The following is a 15,932-nucleotide window of genomic DNA, read 5'->3' as shown; positions in this document are numbered from 1 at the left end:
AGTGCATGTTTTCCAGGTGTCCTCACAGAATAAAAGGTGAAATAATCAGAACCCCTAATGGATCATTTAAAATATGTTAGTCAGTAATGAATAAACAAATGCTCCAGTAAGAAGATATGATAAACATGCGCAGTGTGTCCTGAGGACTGGATTTGAGGAGCACTGGATTATACCATTATATGCAACAAGTAATACCAATTTATGCCTTCCATTAGTTCACACTGAAAATCTACAGCTAATTAGCTGAAATTGTGAATTGTTTGATAATATGTACATATCAAACATCCATGCAATTGATAATTAAAAATAAAAATAGTAAAGGATTATGCACACTAGGGCAAGTATTTCCCATTCAGTGGCACTTGATAAACATTCCTGCATAGCACAGAACCATAGGTGAAACTAAGGGGTGGTCCAGGTGTGCATAAGACTGCCCATTAGCTAGATCGCCGATTCACCTGTGATTCTATCTGTCTGCCCTGCTAGTAATGGAATTTCACGCCCGGTAATGCCCACAACCGCCCTAGCCCATACTACGAAAGATAACACTTGCAGCTCCCGAGCTCCGTCTCCCCTGCTTGCCTAAGCAATAGGATTTTGGCTGGTAACCAATAGGATTTTGGCTGTGTGATGACGTCAAGCCGCGCAACATGTGGATGCATGGCCGTGGAGGAGGAGCTGTGTATTAGCAGGATTTGGAGGACACTGATTTGACTCAGGGCTTGATTCGGCAAGGAACGCACAGGAGAGAACGCACAAACTTGGCCAATGTTTTTAATCTGCACATGCATATGCATCACACTGCACGTGTGGAGCTAGCCAGTGCGATCGGGTTATAATACGCAGGCTACATGCAGTGTGCACGCAGACCCTTCCAATATTGATTGACAGGAAGTGCCGTTTGTGGGTGGTGACGGGGGGTGGTTAGGTGAACGCAGGCATTATAACTCCGTTATAGGGGCATGTATAATTAAGGCAGTGCGGCGGCATACACAGCCATACCGTAAGCTATCCACAGGAAGCGGGTAAAATCCTGCAGCAGGACAGGTCAACCATTATTGTGTGTATAAGTCCGATGGTTCTCGATGTTACCGATGAATATGGAAATTATATATATATATATACACATACACACTGCTAGTAAACACTGCAGCCGCCCCCTCAGCAGCTCCTCCTGATCCCCTCTCTTCCCCACCACCTCCTGTCCCATTATACTTACACGCCCCCAATTCCAATGGTTTTCTCACCCATCACCGTTGTGCGCGCGTGCTCGTCACACCTAATGTGCATGTAGTGGTCACTGGGTCGTGCGCTGTGCACGTTAGGTTTGACATGCATGTGCCATTCCCGCTACCTAATTTAGTAATATATATATATATATATTTATATATATATATATATATAGATAGATAGATAGATAGATAGATAGATACATACAGGTTGAGTCTCCTATATCCAAATGCTTGGGACCAAGGGTATTTTGGATAACGGAATATTCCGTATTTTGGAATATTTGCATATTATAATCAACTTGGGAATGGGACCCCAATATACACACAGAATGCATTTATGTGTTATATACACCTTATACACACAGCCTGCAGGTAACTTTATACAGTATTTTCAATAATTTTGTGGCTCAAGCAAAGTTTGTGTACAGAAATGAAATTAATTTATGTTTCATATACACTTTATACACAAAGCCTGAAGGCAATTTTATACAATATTTTTAATAATTTGTGCCTTAGACAAAGTTTGTGTACATTGAACCATCAAAAATCAAAGGTTTCATTTTCTCAGTCATGCCAAAATTATTCCGTATTTCAGAATATTCCGTATTTCAGAATATTTGGATATGGGAGACTCAACCTGTATATATATATAACCCAAAGTGTCCACACTCCAATGCATAGGAGGATTAATTCGGGGTGCTCAATTTATAGTCAAAAAAATGTCCACAATACATAGAAAAAATAATCGGCACTCACCAGGTAAAGAGGCATAGATTTTGAAGGGTTTAATTACCATTAAAACGACAAGGTGCATATTGATGACAAAAATACTAAAAAAAATAAATATATAAAAAAAAATTAAAAACTTAAATGAATATAAAGAAAATAAATACAGATAATGAAAATTAACCACACCCACATTGATTGTGATAAGGAAAATATATAAATAAACACTGTATCACCACCTAGATTGAAAGTTGTGCTGAATACGGACAGCAATGTGTGAACACAAGAACCACAGTGCCCATGTTTGAAGAATATGCGTGATCATGGTGACATTTCATGAGACATAAACACAAATCAAAACACAAACCAAAAGCCACCTAGTGCATGAAAAAGATATATAAGAAAGACCCACAAGAACACAAAATTCAGATTTAGAAATAGAAGTAAGGTACAAAGATAAGTGCGTTTTGAAAGATTCAGAGGAAGATATTCAAAGGATTGTGTTCTATCTCCTCCTTGCCTACACACACACACATATATATATATATATATATATATATATATAAATGGGTGAATCTTTGTATGATGCACTGGAAATTTACATACATTCAAGTACGTGAACTGTTTCTACTATAATTTTAATTTTTTTCTGGTGTGCAAGTCTTAAATACATTGTTGGTAGAAAATATACACCAGAAAATAATTCACTACAGTAAACCATTCCCTCTTATCTTCTATTAACACATACTAAAACATCTATTGTCTGGTAGGTAGAAGTAAATATATTTTATTTTATGTACTGTAACCAGGATTTTTCTCTCTCCCCCTTGTGCAGTGGCGTAACTAGAGGGGGTCGAGCGGGGCACGTGCCCTGGGTGCTGTCGGACCCGGCGGCGGTAGGTGTGTGTGTGTCGCCGCTGGTCACCGTCCAGGACAGTGCTGTCCACAGCACTACACAGTAAAACAAACACACTGCCATCGGCATCGGGTAGTACATTCACTGACAGTGAGTCTACTACCCGGGGGTGGTGTGTTTGTTTTAGCAGCCAATAAGAGTCAGACAGATTATTGTTGGCTGCTGCACACAGGACCGGCGCTGGGCTGGAGCTCACTGATGAGCTCCACCTTTCAGCTCCCACAGTGGGTGAAGAGAGAGATGTCATGATGTCTCTCCCATAGTGCCGAGCAGGATGAGTGGACGGTGTCGGGTACAGGAGCGGGGATTCAAGTAAGTATAGTTTTGTGGTATGTGTGTTTTATGTGTAAGGGGCACTACTGGGGACACTGCATAAGAGGCACTACTGGGGGCATTGTATAAGGGGCACTACTGGGGCACTGTATGAGGGGCTTTACTTGGGGCACTGCATAAGAGGCACTACTGGGGGCACTGCATAAGGGGCACTACTACTGGGGGCACTGCATAAGGGGGCATTGCATAAGGGGCACTATTACTGGGTCTATTGCATACGGGGCACTACTATTGGGGGCATTGCATAAGGGGCACCACTACTGGGTGCACTAGATAAAGGCCACTACTACTGGGGGCACTGATTAAGAGGCATAACTACAGGGGGCATTGCATAAGGGGCACTACTACTGGGGGCAGTGCATAAGCGGCACTACTACTGGGGGGCACTGCATAAAGGGCACTACTACTGGGAGCACCGATTAAGGGGCACTACTACTGGAGGCATTGCATAAAGGGCACTACTACTGGAGGCACTGCATAACATGCACTACTACTGGGGGCACTGCATAAGGGGGACTATTACTGGGGGCACAGCATAAGGGCCACTACTACTGGGGCCATTGCATAAGGGGCACTACTATTGGGGGCATTGCATAAGGGGCACTAGTACTGGGGAAACTGATTAAGAGGCACTACTACAGGGGGCATTAAGGTGCATATGGAATGAAAAGAATGTTCCCAGAGTGACGAGGAACGGTGGTGTGTCATGTTGACACGCCCTAATTATTCAGTGGCCATGCCCACTTTTTGGAACGCACGCACACATTTGGGGGGGTGCCATTTTTCATCTTGCCTTGGGCGGCAAAGACCCTATTTATGTCACTGAAAGCGTGTCTTGCTCTCTCTCTCTCTCTCCCACATCTCTTTCTCTCTCTCTAACCCACATATCTTACTCTCTCTATTCTTGCTCTCTCCCCCATCTCTTGCTCTCTCTCCCCCACGCGTCTCTCTCTCATGTTTGTGAATTGTAGGGACTATAGTTTGGCATAATGTGTGAATTGTAGGGACTAATTTTTGCCATAATGTGAACTGTGGGGACTACACTTTGGCATAATTTGAATTGTGGGGACTCATTGTTGGCATAATGTGATTTGTGAGGACTACTCTTTGGCATGCATACTGTGAATTGTGGGGACTACAGTTTGGCATAATGTGAATTGTGGGGATTCATTTTTGCTATAATGTGAACTGTGGGGACTACACTTTGGCATAATTTGAATTGTGGGGACTCATGTTTGGCATAATGTGAATTGTGAGGACTACTCTTTGGCATGCATACTGTGAATTGTGGGGACTACAGTTTGGCATAATGTGAATTGTGGGATTCATTTTTGCTATAATGTGACTTTTGGGGACTACGGTTTGGCATAATATGAACTGTGGGCATTACTATGGCACAGAGCCGGCCCTAACCAATTTGGTGCCCTAGGCAGGATTTTGTCTTGTGCTCCCAGCAGAAAATCCCAGGTTCTCCCCTCACAGCTCCCCTCTCCCTGCACAGCACACTGCTGTAACTAAATAGAAAAGGGACAGGTTTTAGGGGAATGTTTATTATACCCACACCTCAGAAGGCATTCTACAGGGCAAATTCTCCCCTCGCAGCACTACTTTTCCCTCATTGCACAGCACCCCTCACCCATCACAGCACCGGTCAACCAGCACAGTACCCCCCACAGCACAGAATCCCTCACCCAGCACCCCTTTTCCAGTAAAAGCACCCCTCGCAGCACAGATTATAGCACAGCACCTCTCACCCAGCACAGATTACAGCATACCTCCCAACATGACCCTCTCCAGGAGGGTCACAATGCTCTGGTCCTGGACTTCCCTGGTAAGTTATGATTGGTGGCGGCTCCAGAGGTGGGGCTTGTGTACAGTCCAAACTTCAAATAGGGGAGTCACACCAACTGCCAGTGAGTCCCAGCCAGTGATATTTGGCAGCGTGTGAAATGACAGTTGGTGTGGCTCCCCTATTTGAATTTTGAACTGCGTTGCAGCCCCACCTCTTACCAGGGAAGTCCAGGACCAGAGCATTGTATCCCTCCTGGAGAGGGTCATGTTGGGAGGTATGTTACAGCACAGCGCCCATCACCCCTCACCCAGTACAGTACCCCTCTCCCAGCACTTGACACTCAGCAGATTACATCACGGCACCCCTCACAGATCACAACATCCCTCAATCAGCACAGCAACCCTCTCCCAGTACAGCACAGATCACAGCACAGCACCCAACACCCCTCTGCCAGCACAGTACCCTTCACTCAGCACAGATTACAGTACAGCACCCCTCACAGCACAGATTACAGTACAGCACCCCTCACAGCACAGATTACAGTACAGCTCTCCTCACCCAGCACAGCACAGACAGCACCCATCACTCCCAGTACAGGCATACCCCCACACCCCACCTACTCCACATATGTCTTTACCCCCCCCCCTTCCATAGCAGTGTCATCAGCCCTCACTCCCCATATGTATCTGTCTCCCATTGCCCTATAGGAGTAACTATCATCAGCTCCCTGAGCCCCTACTCCCTATGTCTTTATCTCCCCCCTCCCATGGCAGTGTCATCAGCCCCCACTCCCCATATGTATCTGTCTCCCATTGCCCTGTCAAAGCTGGATGGTTGGCTGAGACCTAAATTGTAACAATAATATCTTCACAACGCCATTTTGTGTTGTCCGCATGACGCCACTGCCCCAGGTTAAAAGTCCTCATTATACAAATACGTACATTTATTAATACACATAATATGAACAACCCCACAAAGCACGTACCGTGGTGTACTTCACAAACACATAGACGCACAACGCATACTAGTGTCTTTTCTTAATATCCCCACACCGACACATTACATACTTACACTGAAAGGTTCCTTAGCATTAATGTTAATATTAGAGGCTTTACTTGTTATCAATTATATTGTGAAATGCAGGTATTTGATATCTAGGGTTTAGTACATGATAAGCAGACCCTGTTTGGTGCCATTCAAAACCACTGTTTATTTGCAGATCTCCGGTTCCATCGGCAAGGAGATCGCAACATGCGTCTGCAAGTTATGAATTATAGAGAGTTAGGTATTGAAATGTACTCTGTAATGTAATGTTTATTAGCCAGTTTAGACTTGTTCTTCGGCGGGAAAAATACACAAAGAGCCGTTGGAGTACTGAACTACCACACATTTGATCGCAACATGTGTCTGCAAGTTATGAATTATAGAGAGTTAGGTATTGAAATGTACTCTGTAATGTAATGTTTATTAGCCAGTTTAGACTTGTTCTTCAGCGGGAAAAGATACACAAAGAGCCGTTGGAGTGCTGAACTACCACTGAACAAACCGACTTATGAACTAGATCGTAACAGAAGAACCAAGAGGAAGAACCAATGGGATTATGCCAACTAATTTCCATTGTATTGCCTACTCTCTGTAAGGGTATATATCCAGGCGCTCTATTTCCAGTAGTCAGTCATCTTATTCTTTCTTTTGACGGAGGCTTCACCTTTGATGCCGGGAAATCTGGATCCAGAGCGCCTGCATATGTATCGACTGTACCTTATGAATGTATAACCTTTTGCGCTAATTGTATTATAGGTCAAGGCGTGTAACTAAATGCTTTTGTGTGAATAATATCTTTTTGTGCTTTGGAACCACACTCAAAGTATGGAAAGCAATTATTTCTTGTGCGACTTACAACGCTAAATAGGGACATTTGGGTATAAAGATTATTAGGTATTCATAGCCCCCATAGCAGTAACTATCATCAGCTGTCTGAGCCCCTACTCCGTATATGTCTTTATCTCCCCCCTCCTATAGCAGTGTCATCAGCCTCCACTCCCCATATGTATCTGTCTCCCATTGCCCCCATAGCAGTAACTATCATCAGCTTCCTTAGCCCCTACTCCCCATATGTCTTTATCTCTCCCCTCCCATAGCAGGGTCATCGGCCCGAACTCCCCATACTGTATGTGTTTGCCTCCCCTCATCCAGCTCTTACCTTTATGCTGTGTGGTGGGGCAGGGTTTAGCAGCAGCTCCGCAGGTGTTGCCTGGCTTCTCCTCTGCACTCTGCAGCAGCTGCCTCGGCGAAAGTAAACACTGTCTGTGTGAGAAGTGTCCTCCTGCTGCTGCTGCTGTAGCCTCCTGACTGGCTCGGATTGCAAACCCAAGCCAGCTCAAAGAAAAAAAGTCTACATCTGGCCCTAGGCTTGGGATGCCCCTAGGCATTCCAGTTGACCCTAGGCATTTGCCTATAATGCCTATGTCTAGGGCCGGCCCTGCTATGGCATAATGTGAATTGTGGGGACTACACTTTGGCATAATGTAAATTGTGGGGACTATTTTCTGGCATAATGTGCTTTGTGGGGATCATAATGTGAATTGTTTGGGCTACGGTTTGGCATAACATGAACTTTGGGAATTACTATTTGGCATAATATGAATTGTCTGGACTACTCTTTGGGGGGCCCTGGACCAACCATAAAGGCAGAGGAACCCCCCTCTCCCCCTCTGCTGCTATGCAGCCATGCTCAAAATCTTAGTAGCATCTTCTTCTGAGCTGGAATGGCCAAACTACTGTGCTTTGTCACACCCTGTCTATAGCAATCAGACTTGCAAAATGTCTTGGTGGCCCTAAGGGTTGAAACTGGGACCACCCATTACCATGTGTCTAGTTTCACTAGAATGTAAGCAAATCATTATAACAAAAGCTGGTAAAATAGTCATGGAAGTATTATCAATGCCAAACAGATCATGGATGTAGGATAACACCCAACAGGCAGATGTTAAGTTACATATGAATATATATTTTTGACATCCGACTGTGTTTACTGCACAGTGAATGCAGCTTGAATGGATTAAATTATTTTGTGGTCACTGTTCTCTACAGTAAACTGTACATTTTGTCACACTTGCCCAGTATTTTAGCCTACTTCAACCTACTGTATTTTTCTCTGCAATTCCCCATTGCACGTTACACTTAATTACTCATCGTGGCCAGTGTAACCTATATAGTGCACCTTAGCTGTCTGCCTCACCTGGTATTCTACACGTCATGTTAAACTATTTATGCAGTGGGTAAATGGTTGGTTGCTTTTCATTTTAACCCTTATATGTCTTATTTCCATTAATTGCATATCTCACACATTGTAACCTACGCAGTTCCCCCAAGATGGCTACCTCATCTGGTACTCTTATGTAGGATGACCAATACATGCTTCTGATTATTTTGCAATGATCTTTTACCTCACCTAGTATTTTTATCTCCCCCCATTATGGGACTGATTCTTAGTCAGATGCAGCTGCTTTCACGGTCACAAATAGTACTTTAGTGGATCTCTTGAGCGTGAAAAATCATTGTGGATCTCTCTTTGCTTGAAATGGGCATTTCTGGGTGGCAACTGGATGGCGACAATGCGGGCACACTCAAGTGATCCATCTGGTCGGATTGTAAAGGGAGTGAGATGCGAATGTAGCTAAATTTCAGTGCTGTACATAGTAGCAGGCACAGCGAGGGGAGGCCCATTTCTGACGGATCTCATGCACATAGCATGGAGTTGATGCAAGTGCCAATACAACAGTGGGCAGTGTGGCTCCCTACTTGAAGCTGCACGGATTACCGCATTAGCCCTACAGATACTCTCATTAGTATAAGGTAGTAAATCTGGTTTCACGCAAAAACATCCACTTTTCGTCCAAATCAACCAAAATGTGTCATCTCTGCCAGACATTGTCTATTCTGTCCAGTTTAATCCTGTGTAGTACACCTAATATGGCTGCCTCACATGGATCCTTCATAGGTAGGATGAATAATCCTTGGAACTGATTACACAAAATGGCTGTACCACCTTTGAATAATACTCATTGTTTCTGTATTTTAGGCATAGCTATAAGCAGCTCCTATACTCTTTGATGAGGAGGGCTACCCGTGCAGCAGTCCAGATGCAAAGACAGTGTAATGGATATGGCAGGTGCCTGGGACTGGTGCATGCACACAAACACCGGATTCTAGGGCCTGCATCGGCTGTAGCCCCTAGATACGGGGTTGGGCTGATGGCAAGGCAGAGGAATGGCTTTCTATTGGAAATGCTGTTAATCAGAAACTGGTCTGCCAGTCCCAAGAGGAGAGAAGACCTCCCCCTGAGACTGCCTGTCCTGTGTGTGATTAGCATATAGTGCTTCCAATGGGAAGCCACTGCCAGAGTGAAGCCAGTGGACAGACTTGAAGGCTCACTGGGGGTGGCAGATTTTACTGGGGGAGCTGTATGTAAAATCCACCACTACTTATGTTTATGGTATCTGTAAAGCACCTTGGGGTCTATTCATGGAGCAGTGGAAAGCCCTTTATCAGTGATAACAGGGCTGCTTCGTCCTATTCACAGAAGGGGTGGAAATAGATTTCTCCAGCGGTGCCCCAGCTCTGTGTCAGGATCGCTTCCCCATACAGTAGGTTAGTAGGAGAGCAATTCATAGAAGCACAGAATGCTCAGCTTTCCGTTTCACTTCTACATTTTTTTTCTTCATCTCAGGATGGTGTAGGCAGCCTCCTGAATGGAGAAGAGCAGGGAAGACAGCCGTCTCCCCTCCTTCCCCCTGCCCCTCTTCCCTGACACTGGCCAATCAGCGGTGCCCAGGGAGAAAGTGGGAGGGAGAAAAACTCCCCTGCTCCCTGTGTGTTACAGGGACGTTCCGGAGAGTATAGTGAAGGTGACTCCGCTGACTGGCCCCCACCCCCGCGCTGTCTTGTATATAGCTAAAGAGACCCATCGTATGCCTGTTTGCGTCAGACTGCTGTCAGCATATAAGTACACCTCGAATCCGTTAGCTCCCCTCCTCCCCTGATTGCCCGATGTAATTTTTGCTCAGCTATCTTTCCGCTGCCCCTAACTTGCTCAACTCCCCCCCCCCACGTCCACCCCCCCTTCCCTGTGGAGTGTGGAATTGCAAAAGCAGGCATGCCTGAGTGTTTCATCCCCGTTTCAGAGGCGTGCATAATTAACAGGCAGCGTTATAGTACACGTCACCTGGTTGATTTTTACACAGAACTGCTTGCAGTGCTTGCGGTAGGGTACAGTCAACTACAAGCGCTGCGGTCTAATCTGATGGTTCCCGATGTACCTATGGTTGTATATATTTCCTGGAGATGGCGCACTCTAGTGGGCGGCTAAAGACAGGCTGATGGGCGTCTATAAACACAAAGTGATCGCTCGCCAAGACATAGTGGGTGTGCTTATGCCTTGCCGTGCGATCGCATGCCTTGACGTCACTTATCTGAATTTGCATAAGCTGGGAGCGAGTGGCCGCATCTAGCGAGCGGGTCTGAATCAGGTCCAGAGTCCCTTTATATACAATTCTGGCACATAACATACTATACGGCGGACCACTTGTGGCACCCTATAATTAAAGTTTATTAATAATTTTAATAACACTGTAGCAGGGATAATCCGAGTGTCACAGCCGACAAGTTTAGTATGGGAGCTGTGGCACACTAAATATAAAAAAACCCTGTTAATATTTTTTTTTTACATATATAGTCCCCCAATGCATGGCATAGCTGGGTTAACCCTTTTCCTGCCATGATCTTAACCTTACCCCTTCAGGTGCTGTGGTGGCCATTTTAATTACACATGGGGGGGCTGATTCATAGTTGTACGCTGGAGTGATATTTTCACAGTTTCACAATTTTTTTTGGCTCTGTGCATGCGCAGAAGCCACACTGCACACGTGCAGATCAGGTCATGCGATGTCACTCACAGTGCCCCGCGGCATGGTTGACATGCTGCTGGCGTGTAGGAGAGGCGTTCCACAAAAAAAGGGGGCATGTCAGCTCCATTTTCTGGTCGTGCTGAAGCCAGTGCCTGCATCCTCAGATGCAGCTTCACGGGCCCCGGCAGCATGATTTCACCGGACATCATGAGTAACCAGAGGAAAGTCCCGGAGAGCGGCGAGAGCTGGCCACACCACCAAACTAGATAACACTAATTACCAATTACTGTACATATAATATTGTCTACCTAATCCATTATTTAGTAAGCATAATGGTAATGGTACTTTAATGAATATTTCACTAATTTACAAGGAATGCCAATGTGGACTGATATGGCTGTCAGCATATAGGATTGCTTGAGCACCTCCAACTTTCAACTCTTTTAATCCAACTTTACATGCTCTATTTCCCTGCATATAGTAAACAGTGTACAGTATATTTCCTGATAATTAGTATTGCTATGCTCAATGAATACTGCCAACAGGTGCCCCATGCATTCAGTTTTAGCAACAATTCAGAGATGGACGCAGTTCCGATATTGATTGAGCAATGTTTTGCCACTGCACATGCGCAAAAAGTCCAGGAATCCCAAACAAAGTGTCATGTGCCATTCGCAATTGCATACGTTATTGATAACACTTGAGAAGGAGTTTGTGATCCATGGGCATTTCAAGGTGGAGACTCGGAGGTGACCTAAAGTGATCGCAAAAAGGGGCCATTTCATGGGAGCGTTATGGGAGTCTCACGGGCGTGTCAGCGTTCCCAATCGCACATCAAATGCTTCAGAGGCCATGTTTAGTTGTAATAAAGGAGAATAGCTAGAGCAGACCCTGGGCTACCATTAATGTTGTAGTGTTTACAATCTCCATCGGAAAAGCACAGACCTCGCAGGGTGAAAGTGGGCGTCTCACTGCTCGTAGACTCCATCTCTCCATGGAGCATAAAAGGAAGGCTGAGATTAGCATTTGTATACTCCCGGAAACGTTATTGAGACAGCGGCTGCGAGCGCGGCTGTATTACCAACCATCTCTGAATAAGGCCCAATGTCGTTGATAAGATGGACATAGGTGTATAGCAGTGCAGTAGAAGCACAGTTCTGTAGAGGTGAGCAGTCAAGCAGCTAATGGTGACATAACTGGTGGCAGAGAAAGGCGAGACCCAGCCAGGAATGTGCACCAGGGAAGTGAGAGGGACCACAGCTTAGGGAAAGGCTTTATTTCTAAGGGATATGAAGTGTTTACTAACAATAATTACCACAGTGACACATTAACTCTACACAACATTGCAGAAATATAATCTGTTTCACAGTACAACAAACAGATGACTCTACCTTTTTACTTCTAAAAAAGCTCTTCAAAAAGCTATACTTGTGCCCAGTCTATATTTGCAGTATAAAATTGTCATATGATTAGCCTCTAGCTAATTGTTATGAGGGGATACGTTTAAGATGCTGGCGGTCGCAATCCTGACCGCCGGCATCTAGAATCCTAAATCCTGGCTAGGGTTAAATGACAAGCGTCTATAATCCAGACACCTGTCATTTTCCCGACGCCGGCACACCAGCGCCCCGGCATCCCGATCGAAGGGATGCCGGGCGCCGCAAGCGGACAGCCGCGGGGAGGGGGAGCCGCCTTAGGTTTAGGCCACCCGGGGGGACTTAGGGTTAGGCACCCCCTCGGGAGAGTTAGGGTTAGGCTAGGGCAGTGGTTCTCAAACTCGGTCCTCAGGACAACACACAGGTCATGTTTTGCAGGTCACCTAGCAGGTGCACAGATGTATTCATTACTCACAGACATGTTTTAAAAGATCCACAGGTGGAGCTAACTATTTCACTTGTGTTTCTGTGAGGAGACCTGGAAAACATGCACTGTTTGGAGTCCTGAGGACTGAGTTTGAGAACCAGTGGGCTAGGGGGAGGGAGGGTTAGGGTTAGGCACCCCCCCTGGGTCTTAGGGTTAGGCACCCCCCCTGGGATTTAAGTTTAGGCAGCGGGGAAGGGGGGGTTAGGGTTAGGCACTTAGAGGGGGGAGGTTAGGGTTAGGCACTTGGGGGGAGGTTAGGGTTAGGCACCCATAAGGAGGGTTAGGGGGTTAGAATAGCATAGTTCATACTTACCTTTAGACGATCGGGATTTCCAGCGCTGTCATTCTTCCGCTGCCGGGCTCTGCTGTTTTGTTGGGCTGCCACAGCCGGGATTCGAACTGCCGGTCATGCGGCTGCCGGCATTCCATACCGAATGCGTTATGAGCACTCTACAATAATTATGAGGGATAGGACTTGTTGGATGTAATACATGGTGGATGTGTGGTACAAATCCTTGGCTGAGAGGGTACAGATAGCCCTGTACTTCTTACCTCTCACTTGAACGTTGTTGTATCTCAGTTTCTGCTGTTTTCTCTGTCTCTTGACTCTCTGATTGGGCTACAGTGACTGACTCTCTGTCTCTGTCTCTCTGTCAAACCCTGCAGCTTACAACTGCCACTCTCTGCTCAGCATCCCCTGTTACTCAACAGTCATCTGTCTTCCAAAAAATGTTTTCTTATTAACTTTATTGTACAGTACACATTTCATTTTTAAGTTGAACATTCTATGTATTTTCTTAGTACATTACAGGGCCTATTCATGAGCACTCTGGGGCCGGTTACACATGCAGAAATGCTAATTTCTGCATGTTTTAAGTAATGGGCCCATTCATTATTAAGAGCCCAATGTATGCCTAGTATTCAGCAAACTACGAAAACTTTCAGTTTTCGGAGTTTGCTTGCGGAAGCCGACATCTTCAGATGGTGTTGGGTACTGGAGCCCCACTCCTTCCTATGGTATGGAGGTCTTAATTATTGGGGGCCACCATTACCTCAATGATGAATAGGCCCCTAAATCCTTATATAAAAAATGCAATTGGATGACAGCCCAGGATGCTACACAGTTAACAAGAAAAATGGACGCCAAAGCATCTTATGAGACAAATTAAAGGCAGTTTACTTAAAGAACATCTCTTTTCCCTTGTACATAGCAAATATGAAATCAATGGCTAACATGGGTGGTGACATTCCCACTACCTCTGTATCATACTTGCCTACTTTTGAAAAAAACATTTTTATGGAGATTGTGAAAGCACCACCTATGAGCGCGGTAGTAAAGTGGGTGTGTACTGCTACATCTGAGAGGTGTGTCATAAAATTTACTTACATCCAAATGTAAATGAGACCCAAAGCAGTTAGTAGGATCTACTTGTTGATGAAAACACACTAATACTTTTCAGAAAATGAATGTAGCCATAGGGATCATTGTGCCTTATAACCAATGCAGGGAAATTATACTAATGATCCCATTGGAATGTATATATCGCTGGGTATTTTTTTATATAACAGCCTCATAATAGGTATATGTTGCAATCAGGGAGATTACTAGACTCTTCAGGGAGTCAGGGAGATTGCTACTATTTCAGGGAGACTCCCTGACAATCAGGGAGAGTTGGCAAGTATGCTCTGTATCTTCTTGCTCACACATTTCTCCCTAGTACATATACAAATGATTAACTCTATGTTTATTATACTTATTTTAGCATGTTTTTGTATAGAGACACCATGGTAGCATGTATCTCCCTATGAAAATGTGTGTTATGCAAACATTTGCCAACATCTCTTCGAAGGAAAACAACAAGTCTTATCTGTAAAAATAGATTACACAACGATATAATCAACATTAAAGTCGGCCTATGTTTCTAACCTTAAGAAAAAAGTGTTTTGATTCCACAGAGATGTTTCTAAATAGATATTTAAGAGTATCCGCTAATCTTAGGGTAATAACTTTATATGCAGAGGATAATGGCATACACATAGCAGACAATAGTAGATATGTGGATTACAATATCCCTATCTCTTAAATGGATCAGATATGTGTTACTGAAACTCCTACAAAACAATTGCTCTGATGGAAGCCTGTACTACACAGCACTTATTGCCTTGTTTCATCATAATTCTTTATAGATTAGATACAGATTGACAAAACAGACGTCGTATAAGCTACTGTCCTCAGTTATCATTAATTGTAGAGACAATAGCAGTGCTGTACAATAGGGTTTCTGGCAGGAAGTGTGGAATATATAAGATAACACTTTGTCCAGTACTCATTTCAAATATATAAAGTTTAGATAAGAGTTTGACATTATATGTGCAATTTACAGCTTGTTATTAATTATTTCCTCTTTCTTCATCTGTTTATGAACTCCTCCACATTACTGCGATTATTTATTTACAATGCCCCATTTAATGTGCAGACATTGGGCCTGATTCAGCAAGGATCGTAGTTGCTAATACGCACACAATCGCATGTGTATGCATCGAAGTGTACGTGCGCAAACCAGCCGCTGCGAACGGGACTACAATTGCAGGGACTATGCAGACCCACCGCAGAGTGATTGACAGGAAGTACCATTTGTGGTGGTGACGGGGGTGTGTTCGGGCGAATGCAGGCATGCCAGTGTGTTTCAACGCCGTTGCATGGGCGTGCATAAATTGTCCACTGACTAAGGGGAAGTGGGCGTCCTTATGTTAGGCTGCGATCGCAATGCGAATGCAAACATTTGCATATCACCGTTGATATTAGCAACTGCGATGCGTGCGTATTAGTAGAATAGCGATCCTTGCTGAATCAGGCCCATTGCACACTGTGAAGTTACCTTCATGGCAATGTAAAATCTACAGTACTGTTTTTCCTTCTGGCTCTTGTCTCCCTGATACACTTTAGTGTGATATCAAACCTACAGTAGGTCATTAAGGTGTACCAGAGAGGCAGGGGAGCAAAATGGAAACATTGGTATCTCTGAAAGGAGGGAGCTCCATGTAGAACAGACTGTACTACCCATAGTGTCTTTGCTGTCGTGCAGTAAACGCAGACTTTTATCACTGTTTGGTGTCATGCCCTTTAGTGAGAGTATTTTGGTTTCAAGTCCGACAATTTG

This window comes from Taudactylus pleione, unplaced genomic scaffold, assembly GCF_031769625.1.
Source record: "Taudactylus pleione unplaced genomic scaffold, aTauple2 ptg000062l, whole genome shotgun sequence".
In the NCBI taxonomy this organism is placed as follows: Eukaryota; Metazoa; Chordata; class Amphibia; order Anura; family Myobatrachidae; genus Taudactylus; species Taudactylus pleione.
The sequence above is the reverse complement of the archived record's forward strand: the minus strand, read 5'-3'. Positions refer to the sequence as shown.